Here is a 15,510-nt window from a genome sequence, read left to right as displayed (position 1 = left end):
TGACCTCCAAGGAGCTTCAGCTGATACTGTTTATGTCTTGAGGCAACTGGCTTAGGAGCCTCAGCTGCTGCAGAACCTGGTCAGTGGTAAACTGATCAGATTCTCACTGCATATGCATTAAACTGTGCACAGGACCCTGGTTGGGAAGCTCTGCTTTAGAGAACAATTAGCATGTCTCTACGACTTTCTTTTACAAGTATCAATGTTCTCAATTTTTTTAGGCAAGGGCTAGAGGAGCACCAAATTCAGGGCTAGGAACTCTGACAAATTTCTTTGTTTTCATATAGCCCCACTGATTGATGGATGAGTTCATTCATCTATTTGACAACTATTGATCACATGCTTGTTCTTTGCCAGACACTAATGTTAGTCTAAATAGTGTTGCCAATGGAAATTGAGGAGAGGTTCAGCGATCTTTCACTAAAGCACTGGGAGTCTAGAATCTTAACTCTAGAATAAAGACATTTACTACCCCTATCCCACATCACATCAACAAGCTAACCAGTGATAACAGGCATTCACTCTTTCATAGAATGTGTGTTGCCTCTCCACTAGTTGATTTGTAAGATCTTTGTTTTTCTCAATATTTGTCTGATATATCGATATTAAGTGAGGGGAAGGACCCAAGTGTCAGAAGATCTAAAAATCTTAGATACTTTAAAAATTAAGCCCCAGAATTTCGAGATGCCTAGAGCTCACAAAGAGAAGCTGCAAGGGTAACAATTAACAAAGTCTGTATAATGGGTTGCAATATTTTATCTTTCCCCAGAAAGTCCCTCCTCCCCCTCCCCCATGTCCTTACCTTGTAGTGTTGTAGCAAAGTGAGGGCTCTTATTGCTTGTTTCCCCTGGGGCTTTCTGGTTTCAACCAATTAATAAAATCTCCCAATCTTCTGCAAACCAAGTTAGTCTTCATTCTCTTAAGAACCCTAAAGAGCGGAGCAAGATGGTGGAGGGTGAGGAGACCTAAATTCCGTCTGGTCCCAGGAATTCAGCTGGATAGGGATCAAACCATTCTGAACACCTACGAACTCAACAGGAGATCAAAGAAAAGAATAGCAGCAACTCTCTGAACAGAAAAGCGACCACTTTCTGGAAGGTAGGATGTGCGGAGAAGTGAATCCGAGGCAATATTCGGGAGGATAGACGGTGGGGGAGGGGGCCTCCGTCAGCTGCTTCTGGCAAGTGATTGAGCAGCGGAGCACAAAATTGGAACTTTTAGAAGTTGGCTCCGCTGAGGGATGTTGCTGCAGTGCCTAAAGGCGGGGGGGGGGGGGGGTGGAACCCTTATGGGACAGTGTGGTCTCAGGACCCTCGGGGTCACAGAAAGTCCGGGGGTGCCTGAGTGTGGCAGAGCTCCCAGGTATCAGAGCCGGGAAGCCGGCTGCAGAGACAGAGCTGAGGCACGGGCTCTCAGCTCGGGGTTGCCATAAACCATGATCCAGGGCACAGTTGGGCCACTGCTCCTCCAGCAGGGACCCAACAAGTGGCAGATCCAATGAGACCCCCTTTCTCCCTGGGAGGAGCAGCGCAGGAGCGCACCATAGGGATCTGCGGGGTTTGGAGACTCCACAAGTCGGGTGCCAGAGATAGAAATGCTCGGTCACAGGCCAGGTGAGCACGGAGTGCAGCCGGAGAACAGGAGACGGGAGTGATTGACTGCTTTTCTCTGGGGGCACACTGAGGAGCAGGGCCCTGAGTTCTCAGCTCCTTTGGGGCGGAGATTGGGAGGCCACCATTTTCACTCTCACCCTCCAAAGCTATATGGAAAGCTTACAGGGAACAAAACCTCGGGAGAGCAAACCCGAGCAGATTACTTAGCCCAGACCGACAAGGGCGGGGCAATTCCACCTCTGGCAAAGACATTTGGGAACCACGACAACAGGCCCCTCCCCCAGAAGATCAGCAAGAACAGCCAGCCAAGACCAAGTTTACCAATCAATGAGAATGGCAGAACTCCAGCGCTAGGGGAATACTGCACATAGAATTCATGGCTTTTTTACCATGATTCTTTAGTCTTCCAAAGTTAATTTTTTTAATTTTCTTTTTTTCTTTTTCTTTTTGAATTTTTCTTTTTCCCTTTTTCAACCAACATCTTATCAACCCCTTTTTTAAAAAACATTTTTCATTTTTAGAGTCATATTCTATCCCTTCACAGTAGTTACCCTTATTTTTGGCGTATATATATATACGCCAAAAATAAGGGTGTATATATATATATAGTTCTTTCTTTAAAATTTTGGGATACAGTTTCTTCTAACAGACCAAAATATACCCTAAATCTCTAGTGTATGGCTTTGTTCTAGTCTCCTGCCTGATCACATTCTCTCCCCTTTTCTTTCTTTTTTTTTTTAAATCCTCTTCTTTCCTTTTTCAATGAACTTCTTATCAATTCCTTTTATAAAATCTTTTATAATTTTCATCTTTACAGTCATATTCCATCCCTTCATCATATTTACCATATTTTTGTACATATATAACTTTTTCTTTCTTTAAAATTTTGGGAGGCACTTTCTTCTAACAGACCAAAATACACCCAAAATCTAGTGTGTGGCACTGATCTATGCACCAGCCTGATCATATTTGATCATATTCCGTTTTTTGTTTGTTTTTTATCTTTTTCTTTTTCTTTTTCCTTTCTATCCCTTTCTTTTCCCCCAGTTTCAGTTCTTTTCTGATTTGTTTAGTGTATATTTTTCTGGGGTAGTTTTTACCCTGTTAGCATTTTGTTCTCTCATTCATCTATTCTCTGGACAAAATGACAAGACAGAAAAAAATCACCTCGAAAAAAAGAACAAGAGGCAGTACCAATTCCAGGGATCTAATCAATACAGACATTAGTAAGATATTGGAACTGGAGTTCAGAATGACGATCTATTTTTTTAAAAAACATTTTATTTATTTATTTGAGAAAGAGAATAAGATGAGGAATGTTAGAGAGGGAGAAGCAGACTCCCTGCTGAGCAGGGAGCCCCATGCGGGACTCGATCCTGGGACTGAGGATCATGACCTGAGCTGAAGGCAGTTGCTTAACCAACTAAGCCACCCAGGTGCCCCCAGAATAATAATTTTAAAGATACTAGCTGGGCTTGAAAAAAGCATGGAAGATATTAGAGAAACCCTTTCTGGAGAAATAAAAGAACTAAAATCTAACCAAGTTGAAATCAAAAAGCCTATTAATGAGGTGCAATCAAAAATGGAGGCTCTAACTGCTAGGATAAATGAGGCAGAAGAGAGAATTAGTAATATGGAAGACCAAATGATGGAAAATAAAGAAGTTGAGAAGAAGAGAGATAAACAACTACTGGATCACGAGGGCAGAAATCGAAAGATAAGTGATACCATAAGACGAAACAATATTAGAATAATTGGCATCCCAGAAATAGAAGAAAGAGAGAGAGGGGCAGAAGGTATATTGGAGCAAATTATAGCAGAGAACTTCCCTAATTTGGGGAAGGAAACAGGCATCAAAATCCAGGAGGCACAGAGAACCCCTCTCAAAATCAATAAAAATAGGTCAACACCCCGACATCTAATAGTAAAACTTACAAGTCTCAGAGACAAAGAGAAAATCCTGAAAGCAGCACAGGAGAAGAGATATGTAACCTACAATAGTAGAAACATTAGACTGGCAACAGACTTATCCACAGAGACCTGGCAGGCCAGAAAGGACTGGCATGATATCTTCAGAGCACTAAATGAGAAAAATATGCAGCCAAGAATACTATATCCAGCTAGGCTATCATTGAAAATGAAGGAGAGATAAAAAGCTTCCAGGACAAACAAAAACCAAAGGAATTTGCAAACACGAAACCATCCCTACAAAAAATATTGAAAGGGGTCCTCTAAGCAAAGAGAGAGCCTAAAAGCAACATAGACCAGAAAGGAACAAAGACAATATACAGTAACAGTCACCTTACAGGCAATACAATGGCACTAAATTCCTATCTTTCAGTGGTTACCCTGAATGTAAATGGGCTTAATGCCCCAATCAAAAGACACAGCTTTCAGATTGGACAAAAAAAAAAAAAAAAAAAAACACAAGACCCATCAATATGCTGTCGGCAAGAGACTCATTTTAGACCCAAAGACACCCCCAGATTGAAAGTGAGGGGGTCATTTACCATGTTAATGGACATCAAAAGAAAGCTGGGGTGGCAATCCTTACATTAGTCAAATTAGATTTTAAACCAAAGACTGTAATAAGAGATGAGGAAGGACACTATATCATACTTAAACGGTCTATCCCACAAGAAGTTCTAACAATTGTAAATATCTATGCCCCAAACATGACAGCAGCCAATTATATAAGCCAATTAATAACAAAAGCAAAGAAACACATCAACAACAATACAATAATTGTGGGGGACTTTAACACCCTCCTCACTGAAATAGATCATCTAAGCAAAAGATCAACAAGGAAATAAAGACTTTAAATGACACACTGGACCAAATGGACTTCACAGACATATTCAGAACATTCCATCCCAAAGCAACGGAATACATATTCTTCTCTAGTGCCCATGGAACATTCTCCAGAATAGATCACTTCCTAGGTCATAAATCAGGTCTCAACTGGTACCAAAAGTTTAGGAACATTCCCTGCATATTTTCAGACCACAATGCTTTGAAACTAGAACTCAATCACAAGAGGAAAGTCAGAAAGAACTCAAATACATGGAGGCTAAAGAGCATCCTACTAAAGAATGAATGGGTCAACCAGGAAATTAAGGAAGAATTAAAAAAATTCATGGAAACAAATTAAAATGAAAACACAACTGTTCAAAATCTTTGGCATGCAGCAAGGGCACTCCTAAGAAGAAAGTATATAGCAATACAAGCCTTTCTCAAGAAACAAGAAAGGACTCAAATACACAACCTAACCCTACACCTAAAGGAGCTGGAGAAAGAAGAGCAAATAAAGCCAAACTCAGCAGGAGAAGAGAAATAATAAAAGATCAGAGCAGAAATCAATGAAATAGAAACCAAAAGAACAGTAGAACAGATCAATGAAACAAGGAGGTGGTTCTTTGAAAGAATTAACAAGATTGATAAACCCCTGGCCAGACTTATCAAAAAGAAAAGAGAAATGACTCAAATCAACAAAATCATGAATGAAAGAGGAGAGATCACAACCAACACCAAAGAAATACAAACAATTATATGAACATATTATGAGCAACTCTATGCCAGCAAATTAGATAATCTGGAAGAAATGGATGCATTCCTAGAGATGTATCAACTACCAAAACTGAACCAGGAATAAATAGAAAGCCTGAAGAGCCCTATAACCACTAAGGAAATTGAAGCAGTCATCAAAAATCTCCCAAGAAACAAAGCCCACAGCCAGGTGGCTTCCCAGGGGAATTCTACCAAACATTTAAAGAGGAATTAATACCTATTCTTCTGAAATTGTTCCAAAAAATAGAAATGGAAAGAAAACTTCCAAACTCGTTTTATGAGGCCACCATTACCTTGATCCCAAAAACGGACAAAGACCCCATCAAAAAGAAGAATTACAGACCAATATCCTTGATGAACATGGACACAAAAATTCTCACCAAAATACTAGCCAACAGGATCCAACAGTACATTAAAAGGGTTATTCAACAAGTGGGATTTATCCCTGGGCTGCAAGGTTGGTTCAACATCTGCAAATCAATCAATGTGATACAATACATTAATAAAAGAAAGAACAAGAACCATATGATCCTCTCAGTAGATGCAGAAAAAGCATTTGACAAAGTACAGCATCCTTTCTTGATCAAAACTCCTCAGAGTATAGGCATAGAGGGTATGTACCTCAATAACATAAAAGCCATCTATGAAAAACCCACAGCGAATATCATTCTCAATGGGGAAAAACTGAGAGCTTTCCCCGTAAGGTCAGGAACGCGGCAGGGATGTCCACTATCACCACTGCTATTCAACGTAGTATTAGAAGTCCTAGCCACAGCAATCAGACAACAGAAAGAAATAAAAAGCATCGGAATCAGCAAAGAAGTCAAACTCTCACTCTGCAGATGATATGATACTTTATGTGGAAAACCCTAAGGACTCCACCCCAAAACTGCTAGAACTCATACAGGAATTCGGTAAAGGGGCAGGATAGAAAATCAGTGCACAGAAATCAGTGGCATTCCTATACACCAACAACAAGACAGAAGAAAGAGAAATTAAGGAGTCGATCCCATTTACAATTGTACCCAAAACCATAAGATACCTAGGAATAAATCTAATGAAAGAGGCAAGGAATCTGTTCTCAGAAAATTATAAAATACTCATGAAGGAAATTGAGGAAGACACAAGAAATGGAAAAACATTCCATGCTCATGGATTGGAAGAACAAACATTGTGAAGATATCAATGCTACCTAGAGCAATCTACACATTCAATGCAATCCCTATCAAAATACCATCCACTTTTTTCAAAGAAATGGAACAAATAATCCTAAAATTTGTATGGAACCAGAAAAGACCCTGAATAGCCAGAGGAATGTTGAAAAAGAAAAGCAAAGCTGGTGGCATCACAATTCCGGACTTCAAGCTCTATTACAAAGCTGTCCTCATCAAGACAGTATGGTACTGGCACAAAAACAGACACATCGATCAATGGAACAGAACAGAGAGCCCAGAAATGGACCCTCAACTCTATGGTCAACTAATCTTTGACAAAGGAAATATTTGACAAAGCAGGAAAGAATGTCCAATGGAAAAAAGACAGTCTCTTCAACAAATGGTGTTGGGAAAATTGGACAGCCACATGCAGAAGAATGAAATTGTACCATTTCCTTACACCACACACAAAAGTAGACTCCAAATGGTTGAAAGACCTAAACGTGAGACAGGAGTCCATCAAAATCCTAAAGGAGAACACAGGAAGCAACCCCTTTGACCTCAGCTGCAGCAACTTCTTCCTAGAAACATCACCAAAGGCAAGGGAAGCAAGGGCAAAAATGAACTATTGGGACCTCATCAAGATAAAAAGCTTTTGCACAGCAAAAGAAACAGTCCACAAAACCAAAAGACAACCGACAGAATGGGAGAAGATATTTGCAAATGACATATCAGATAAAGGGCTAGTATCCAAAATCTATAAAGAACTTATCAAACTCAACACCCAAAGAACAAATAATCCAATCAAGAAATGGGCAGAAGACATGAACAGACATTTTTCCAAAGAAGACATCCAAATGGCCAACAGACACATGAAAAAGTGCTCAACATCACTCGGCATCAGGGAAATCCAAATCAAAACCTCCATGAGATACCACCTCACACCAGTCAGAATGGCTAAAATTAACAAGTCAGGAAACGACAGATGTTGGCGGGGATGCGGAGAAAGGGGAACCCTCCTACACTGTTGGTGGGAACGCAAGCTGGTGCAGCCACTCTGGAAAACAGTATGGAGGTTCCTCAAAAAGTTGAAAATAGAGTTACTGTACGACCCAGCTATTGCACTACTGGGTATTTACCCCAAAGATATAAATGTAGGGATCCAAAGGGTTATGTGCACCCTGATGTTTATAGCAGCAATGTCCACAATAGCCAGACTATGGAAAGAGCCAAGATGTCCATCGACAGATGAATGGATACAAGATGTCCATCGACAGATGAATGGATAAACAAGATGAGGTATATATGTGTGTGTGTGTGTGTGTGTGTGTGTGTGTGTGTGTGTGTGTGTGTGTGTACAATGGAATATTATGCAGCCATCAGAAGGAATGAAATCTTGCCATTTGCAATGATGTAGATGGACCTGGAGCATATTATGCTGAGTGAAATAAGTCAATCAGAGAAAGACATGTATCATATGATCTCACTGATATGAGGAATTCTTATTCTCAGGAAACAAACTGAGGGTTGCTGGAGTGGTGGGGGGTGGGAGGGATGGGGTGGCTGGGTGATAGACACTGGGGAGGGTATGTGCTATGGTGAGCGCTGTGAAGTGTGTGAGACTGTTGAATCACAGACCTATACCTCTGAAACAAATAATATATTATATATTAAAAAAAAAAGACAGCAGGAAGGGAAAATGAAGGGGTGGAAATTGGAGGGGGAGATGAACCATGAGAGACAATGGACTCTGAGAAACAAACTGAGGGTTCTAGAGGGGAGGGGGTGGAGGGATGTGTTAGCCTGGTGATGGGTGTTAAAGAGGGCACGTACTGAATGGACAAATAATGAATCATGGAACACTACATTAAAAACTAATGATGTAATGTATGGTGATTAACATAACATAATAAAATAAAATAAAAACCCTAAAGAGCCATAAAAATCACTAATATTGACAAAGGGTTTCATGGTTCTTATCTTCAGAGTATATTAATAGAGATATTACGCTTTAGAGAAGAGGTGTGCAGAGGGCAAAGTTAACCGCCTTGTCTTCCCTACTTCCTCATGTGGACATAATATTACAGTTCACCCAAACAGCTCCCCATCGCCCGGATGTGCATTATGTCCTTTAACCTCTCCCTGTTCTTTCTCTTACTACTCCTTCCTTCTCTAAGGCCTGGTCTCCTTGTCACCCACACGTAACCCTCCTCACCACTACCTACCTACCTTATAGTCATTGTCCTTGAATTCCTACTGCACTTTGTGCATTTCCTCAAGACACCTAACACATCATACTTAATACTTGTTTATATGTCTCGATACCATATTTATCAGAAAAATCGTTAATACATGTCTCAAGGGTCTGTCCCAGCTCAGGTACTCAGGCAACACTAGACAAAAAGGTAAACATTGCCTTCTCTATTAAATTGCCACAAAACCAGCTCTCATTTCAAGCTGAGTTATATTTTTGCCTCCAGAGCATACCTGTATATATTTCCTTGATCCTGACATGCTGACACTTTTCTACCCTTTTCTTCTGGTCTTCTCAGGCAGTCTTCCCCACAGTCCCGGGACTCCTTCAGACTGCTTCAGTAACTGCCAAGTAGATGGTGGCTGCTACTCTGCTGCCCCCTAGGGGACCCTGGCTAACAAGGCTTTGCTTTGGTGATGTAATGAACTTCATCAACGGAAGCATCCGAGCAATTGATGGAGCTATGAGAACAGAATACCTGTTGCTGTGAACAACTGCAAGCCATTGACATAATAGTAAGCTAAGCCTCAGGGTTGAAACTGTCTTCCATAATGGAAGCAGTCTCTAAGTAGCTCAGATTCCATAGACTGTTGCAATAATTTGGTGTCAACTGGACTTCCTCACTATCTGGACATTATGTTTCTGATTAATTTTCAATATTTTCAAACAATTTTTCCAAAATGCTGCAGCCCAGAAGTATAAATGATAAAACAGTAGGTGAGTCTTTCAGCCTTCCCAGGACTTTAGTTTCTTCTGTTCCTGTTGGCCAAAAAAAAAAATGAAGTTGTATAGAATCTTAATTGTTGGGGATCCTTTCTAATAACATTCTCCACCAGACAAGGCCTATAAAATACTCTGAACATCTCTAATGAAAGTAACCAGTGTACAGAAATGCAAAATACTTTCTATATTACTGTTATGGGGCTGGAGGACTTTAAATAGATGTATTCCAATAGCTGTCATAGAAAGAACAGAAACCAAGGAACTGGGTATAAAGTGGAGACAGTTGTAAGTCACCAGACACTCACAATAAAGCCAGCAGAGAAATAAGTTGAAGAGATTTTTATAATGTTTAAAGTTCCCGGCCTGAGAAATTTTTTTTTCTTCTAAATTTGAAGTTATCTAAATTTTGAATTAGTGTAGGTGGTAGTCACTGAAGAAAATATACATACAGAAAAAAATATATTCTGAAATCATTGGTTAAATTCAAGATCAGGTTTCTTTCTACTAAAATGATGCTATCTTGAATATTTTGTTATAATAACCCAACTCTTGTCCCCAAAAGACACCATCTCTTAATAAAACTACTAGTTGCTGAACTGACAGAAGGGAGTATAACTGAAAGAAGCATACAATAAGGAACAAAGTAAGACCCTACATCCCTCACAAACTTCTTTTATAGAAGCACTTATGTCTGGGTGAGGAAAATCTAAGACGTTTAAAAATGAACAGAACTTGCAAACAATAAATCATGGAACACTACACCAAAAACTAATGACTTAATGTATGGTGATTAACATAACATAATAAAATAAAATTTAAAAATAAATGAACAGAACTTGGCTGGCCTCGTTAATACAAAACTATCATAAGAATAAAACAGAAAGTATGAATGAAAATATTTAGCTAACGAAAACTGTCCACCAAAACAATAGTCACCAAGTAAGGTAAACTGTACCAAAATGCTCCAATATGAATTAAAAACAATTAAACAAGAATTTGCAGATATGAAAGAGCATTTCAATTCAGAAACGTAAAAACCCAGAAGAGAAGTAAACAAAGAAGATTGTGAAACAAAAGTTCACTGAGATTGGGAAAGATTAGAGAAGACAGAATCTTCTGAGGTTAACACCATATTACAAGGTGCCCACAGAAATAGATTTCACTGAAAACATAATAAGAAAATAATTACTGGACAATTAAATTTAAAACATAACATTTATAAGAGCATGAAAAATGTCTAATACCTAAGAATAAATCTAATAAAATATGTGCCAAATCTTTAACTTAAAACTTTAGAATATACCTGAGAGAAATTAAGAAGATCTTTTAAGCACAGAGCTATACTATATTTATAGATTGGAAGATGCAATATTTTTTATTACATCTTCTTCCCAAATTATTAAATGTTCTTTTCTCCAAATCCAACATCATCCAATCAATCCCAGAAAGCTGTGTGTGTGTGTGTTTGTGTGTGTGTGTGTATTTGTGAAAATTGATAAGAACTGATTCTAAAATTCAAATGGAAATACATAAAACCTAGAATAGATTTTCAAGAAGAACAAGTTTAAAGGCCTTACACTTCCAGATTTCAGGATTTACTTTAAAGCCACAGTAATTAATACAGTGTGGTATTGGGCATAAGGATAGAGAAATCAACCATATAACAGAATTAAGTACTAGAAGTGTGTGTGTGTGTGTGGTCACTTGCTTTTCAACAAAGGTGCCCTTGCAATTCAAAGGACATAGGATGATCTTTTAATAAATGACACCAGGCCAATTGGGTAGTCATAAGGAAAAAAATAAACTTTAACCTCCTACTTCACACACAAATTTAATTTGAGATAGATTAAAAACCTAAATGGTAAAAGGTAAAACAATAAAGCATCTAGAAGAAGCAAAAGAGACTATCTTCATGACATTTTTGGGTAGGTGAAGATTTTTTGACAGGACACAAGTAACAATAGTCAGAAAAGAACTTGAGAAATTAGATTTTGTTACAAATAAGCTTCTGTTCATCAAAGACAGTATTAGGAGAGTGAAAAGACAAGGTATAATCTGAGCAGGATGTTGATATTTATATAATAAATGACTTGTTTGTGGAATATATAGAGAACACCAAATGTTAATAGCGAGAAAACAAACCAATTTCAAAAATGGGCGTAACTTGAACAGGCAGTTTACCAAAGAAGATATACAAATATCCAATAAGCATGGGGAAAATTATTCAATGTCATTAAGTATTGGAAAATGCAGATTTAAAATGGCAGTGAATCGCAATATATACCCACCAAAATGATCACACACACAAAAAAAGGCTAGCAATATTAGGTGCTGGCATGGATGGGGAAAAACTGGAAATCTCATCCATTGCTGATGGATGTATAAATTGGCACAACACTTTAGATAACTGGAATTATCCACTCTCATCTGAGTCAGAAATTCTTTTCATAGATATACACCCAGAAGGAACAAATGCATGTGTCTAATAAAAAGGTACAAAATGCATATAGAAATTTTATTCCTAACCATTCAAACTGTCAAAAATAGGCAAAATTTGGAAACAACCCTAATATTTCCAGATGGATTGTAGACATAAACTTTAAAAAGAAAAACTATAAACCTTTTAGAAGATAAATGGGAACAGGGCTTCAACCATCAGGTCCAGAAGAAATTGCTGAACAGGATGAAAATATTCATAAATTTTATATTAAGATAAAATTAAGAATTTCTGCTTATCAAACAATATCATTAAGAGAATGAAAAGGCAATTCACAGAAAGGGGAGGATATTTGAAACATTTATAACTAACAATTCTACTCCTGGATTTATGTCCAAAAATATATGCCTATAAGTAGCAGGAGGCATGGATAAGAATGTTCATACAGGTGTTATTCACAATAACTAGAACCTTTAAATAAGTCAAATATCCATCAGCAGTAAATAGTTAAATAAATAGAGGTGTATTTGTGTAATGGAATATCAGATAACACTGGAAATTAGCAAACTAGTTTCCTGAAGCAACATGGATGAATCTCACAAACATAAAGTTGAGTGAAAGAAATGACACAAAAGAATGATTCGTTTGTATAAAATTCAAAAACACAAACTAAACTATATCATTTAAAGGTGCAACAGCATACAGAGAAGCTATAAAGAAAGCAAAGAAGAACTTATAAAATTTAGCAAAGTTACATTTGTTAGAGCAAAAGGGGGTTGTAATTGGAAAGAAGCACAGATAGGTTTTGAGGGTGTTAGCAACGTTCTATTTCCTGATCTGGGTGATAAATGGTGTTTATTCTTTTTTTAAAAAAATTTTATTTATCTATTTGACAGAGAGAGAGAGAGCACATGTGTGCGTGTGTGAGAGAGAGAGAGAGAGAGCACGTGTGCACACACACACCCGCGCTCGCACAAGTAGGCAGAGCAGCAGGCAGAGGGAGGGGGGAAAACCAGGCTCCCCACTGAGCAGAGAGTTGGACTTGGGGACTGGATCCCAGGACCCTGGGACCAATGACCTAAGCCTGGATCCCAGGACCCTGGGATCATGACCTAAGCAGAAAGCAGACACTTCGATGGTGTTTATTCTTATAAAAATTTGTCAATTAACTTAAGTTGTATATTTATATTCACATTTTATGCATTTTTCTAAATGGTATTACATTTCACAATAAAGACAGTATGAAAATGAACTCTATTTTCATTATCTGTCCATAATTACATGCTACTTTTGAAAGAATTAACTGAACTCACTTAAAGACTACATTCCCAAAGGTATGAAATAATTTCAAAGTCTCCTTTCCTTATAAAATACAAAATACAGCAGAAATTATATATCAATGATACTTATAATCTCAATAATATAAAATTATATCTCCCTATTATTCTCATTACACAGACTGCTTTTCTTTTCCCAAGGGGGGAAAAATACAAATAATAAATTGGGATAAAATTAGACAAAGCTAGAAGGTTAGCAAGATGTCTTCATGAAGAAGCAACTCCTATAATTTCTATTAGGACCCAAATATTGAATTAGAAAGCTGGCATAATGGCTTTTTCCAGTTCATCTTTTAAAGATTTTATTTATTTATGTATTTATTTATTTGATGGGTGAGGGGTAGAGGAGGAGGGAGAGAGGGAGAAAAAATCTGAAGCAGACTCAGCACCCAGTGGGAGCCCAAGGCGGGGGGCGGGGCTTGAGCCCATGACCGTGAGATCCTGCAATGAGCCAAAACCAAGTGTGAGGCTTAACCAACTGAGCCACCCAGGCGCCCCTTTCCAGTTCATCTTTAAAAGGAAGGCTAGATGCCACTGCCAGACATTGAGCAAGAAATTTCTCAGTTACAAGATAATTCAAAAGGAACTGTAGTCACAGTAGAATTTAGGCCCGTACAGTCAGATCATCACTCCATGTAGTGGAAACTAGGTAAATTAAAAACTACTTTCTTCACAGACATGTGCAGTGAGGAGCCTGGATCCCTGAATGCTGGTTTGCAAAATGGCCAGGACGGGGAGGGCGACGAGGGGCGGGGAGGAAGAGCAGACCGCTCTGATCTGCAGGCGGCAAGAAACAGATAGGAGGACTGTTTTGGGCTCCACAAGACCAGCAGATCTCCACACAGCTACCAGAATCTCAGACATTTACTAGAGACCATACATACCCGGATTTAGTCATAGAAGTGGTCCTGAAGGTCTCAGCAACACCTCACTCTCTCAAGGCTGTGTCCTTCAAACAGCCCCACTGTGGGAATGGGGGGCAGAATGTACATTCCAAGGACAGGGCAGGGGGCCCGCTCGCAGGTCAACCGCAGGTCACATCCCCTCAATGACCTCCCCCCACATGCCCTTTAGCTACCACTCATCAGCTGTGTGACCTAGAAAAAGTCATCCTGTTCAAGCCATAGTTTTGTGAATTGTAAAATGAAAGAAGTAATCTTTGCCCTAACTCTCCACTAGGATGTTCTAAGAAACAAGCAAACAAACAAACAAACAAAATAATTGTGAATTCATCTTATACATAACAAAAGGATAAACATATGTGAAGGATTCTTGTGAGTTTTATAAGCTCTAAAAAGGGGATTTAATATGTGTGTAGTGGGTGGTGGGCAATCAACATGGTGTTTCTTAAAGCAATTCAAACACTAACCCAATGAATCACTGGCATTAATGGTATTGCATAATATCCCTTGGGTAAGCTGGGTTGGGACAGAGATTAGACTGACAAATGCTGCTCCAGAAATTACAATGGGGACTCAATTAGTAAGCTAATCAATGACTTATTTTAAGATTATAGCAGTCAACCTTCCAGAATTAGTTTAGGTAGTGATAACATCAAAAGAAGGACTTGTCAAAAGTACTGAACCTCAGATTATTTTGCTAGTTTGTTATTTAATATTAGCATATTTGCTAGTTTATTCAGTTAAAATAAATTCTAGAGACACTAAGAAGCAAAGAACATTTCTAATGTCAGTATCCCCAACACTGTGCAGTGCTTGGCATATGATGTTTATAAAATGACTGAATTAAGTGGATGGTTTTGTCTCTCTTATGCCCTATAAAATCTATTAAAAACTTTAAAAAAATGCAAATGTAGCTCTTCCACAACATGGCATTAGTCTTAGTTAGGTTTTAATGGAATTTCCTCAAATATTCAAGGAATAGAAAATTCTTAATATTTAAACTCTTTAAATGAATTTTTAATGGCAGTCTTTACCATTAATTTCACAAGGCCAGTCTTATCTTTTTTTTTTTAAAGATTTCATTTATTTATTTATTTGACAGAGAGAGAGAGAGCACAAGCAGGCGGAGCATCAGGCAGAGGGAGAGGGAGAATAGGCTCCCTGCTGAGCAAGGAGCCCGATGCAGGACTCGATCCCAGGACCCTGGGATCATGACCTGAGCCGAAGGCAGACCCTTAACCATCTGAGCCACCCAGGCACCCAAGGCCAGTCTTATCTTGATATTGAATTTTTCTCTATAGCTATAGTAACTATTAAGAAACTATATAATGGAACAAGAGTGGAAATTACATTTGCAGTAATAGGAACCATGGGAAAAAATCAGAATACTTTGCTGATATACTGACATAATAGAAATGAATTCCATGTTTCTGGAAGGGTGTAAAATAACAATTTATCAGTTTAATAAAATCCCTCAAAAATAGCTGGAGTGGCTAAAACAAATTTTGGAAAAATAAAGAGAG

This window comes from Eumetopias jubatus, unplaced genomic scaffold (genome assembly GCF_037043125.1).
Source record: "Eumetopias jubatus isolate StellerSeaLion01/CBP00866 unplaced genomic scaffold, mEumJub1_p1.0 scaffold_1, whole genome shotgun sequence".
In the NCBI taxonomy this organism is placed as follows: domain Eukaryota; kingdom Metazoa; phylum Chordata; class Mammalia; order Carnivora; family Otariidae; genus Eumetopias; species Eumetopias jubatus.
Note: the sequence above shows the minus strand (reverse complement) of the source record.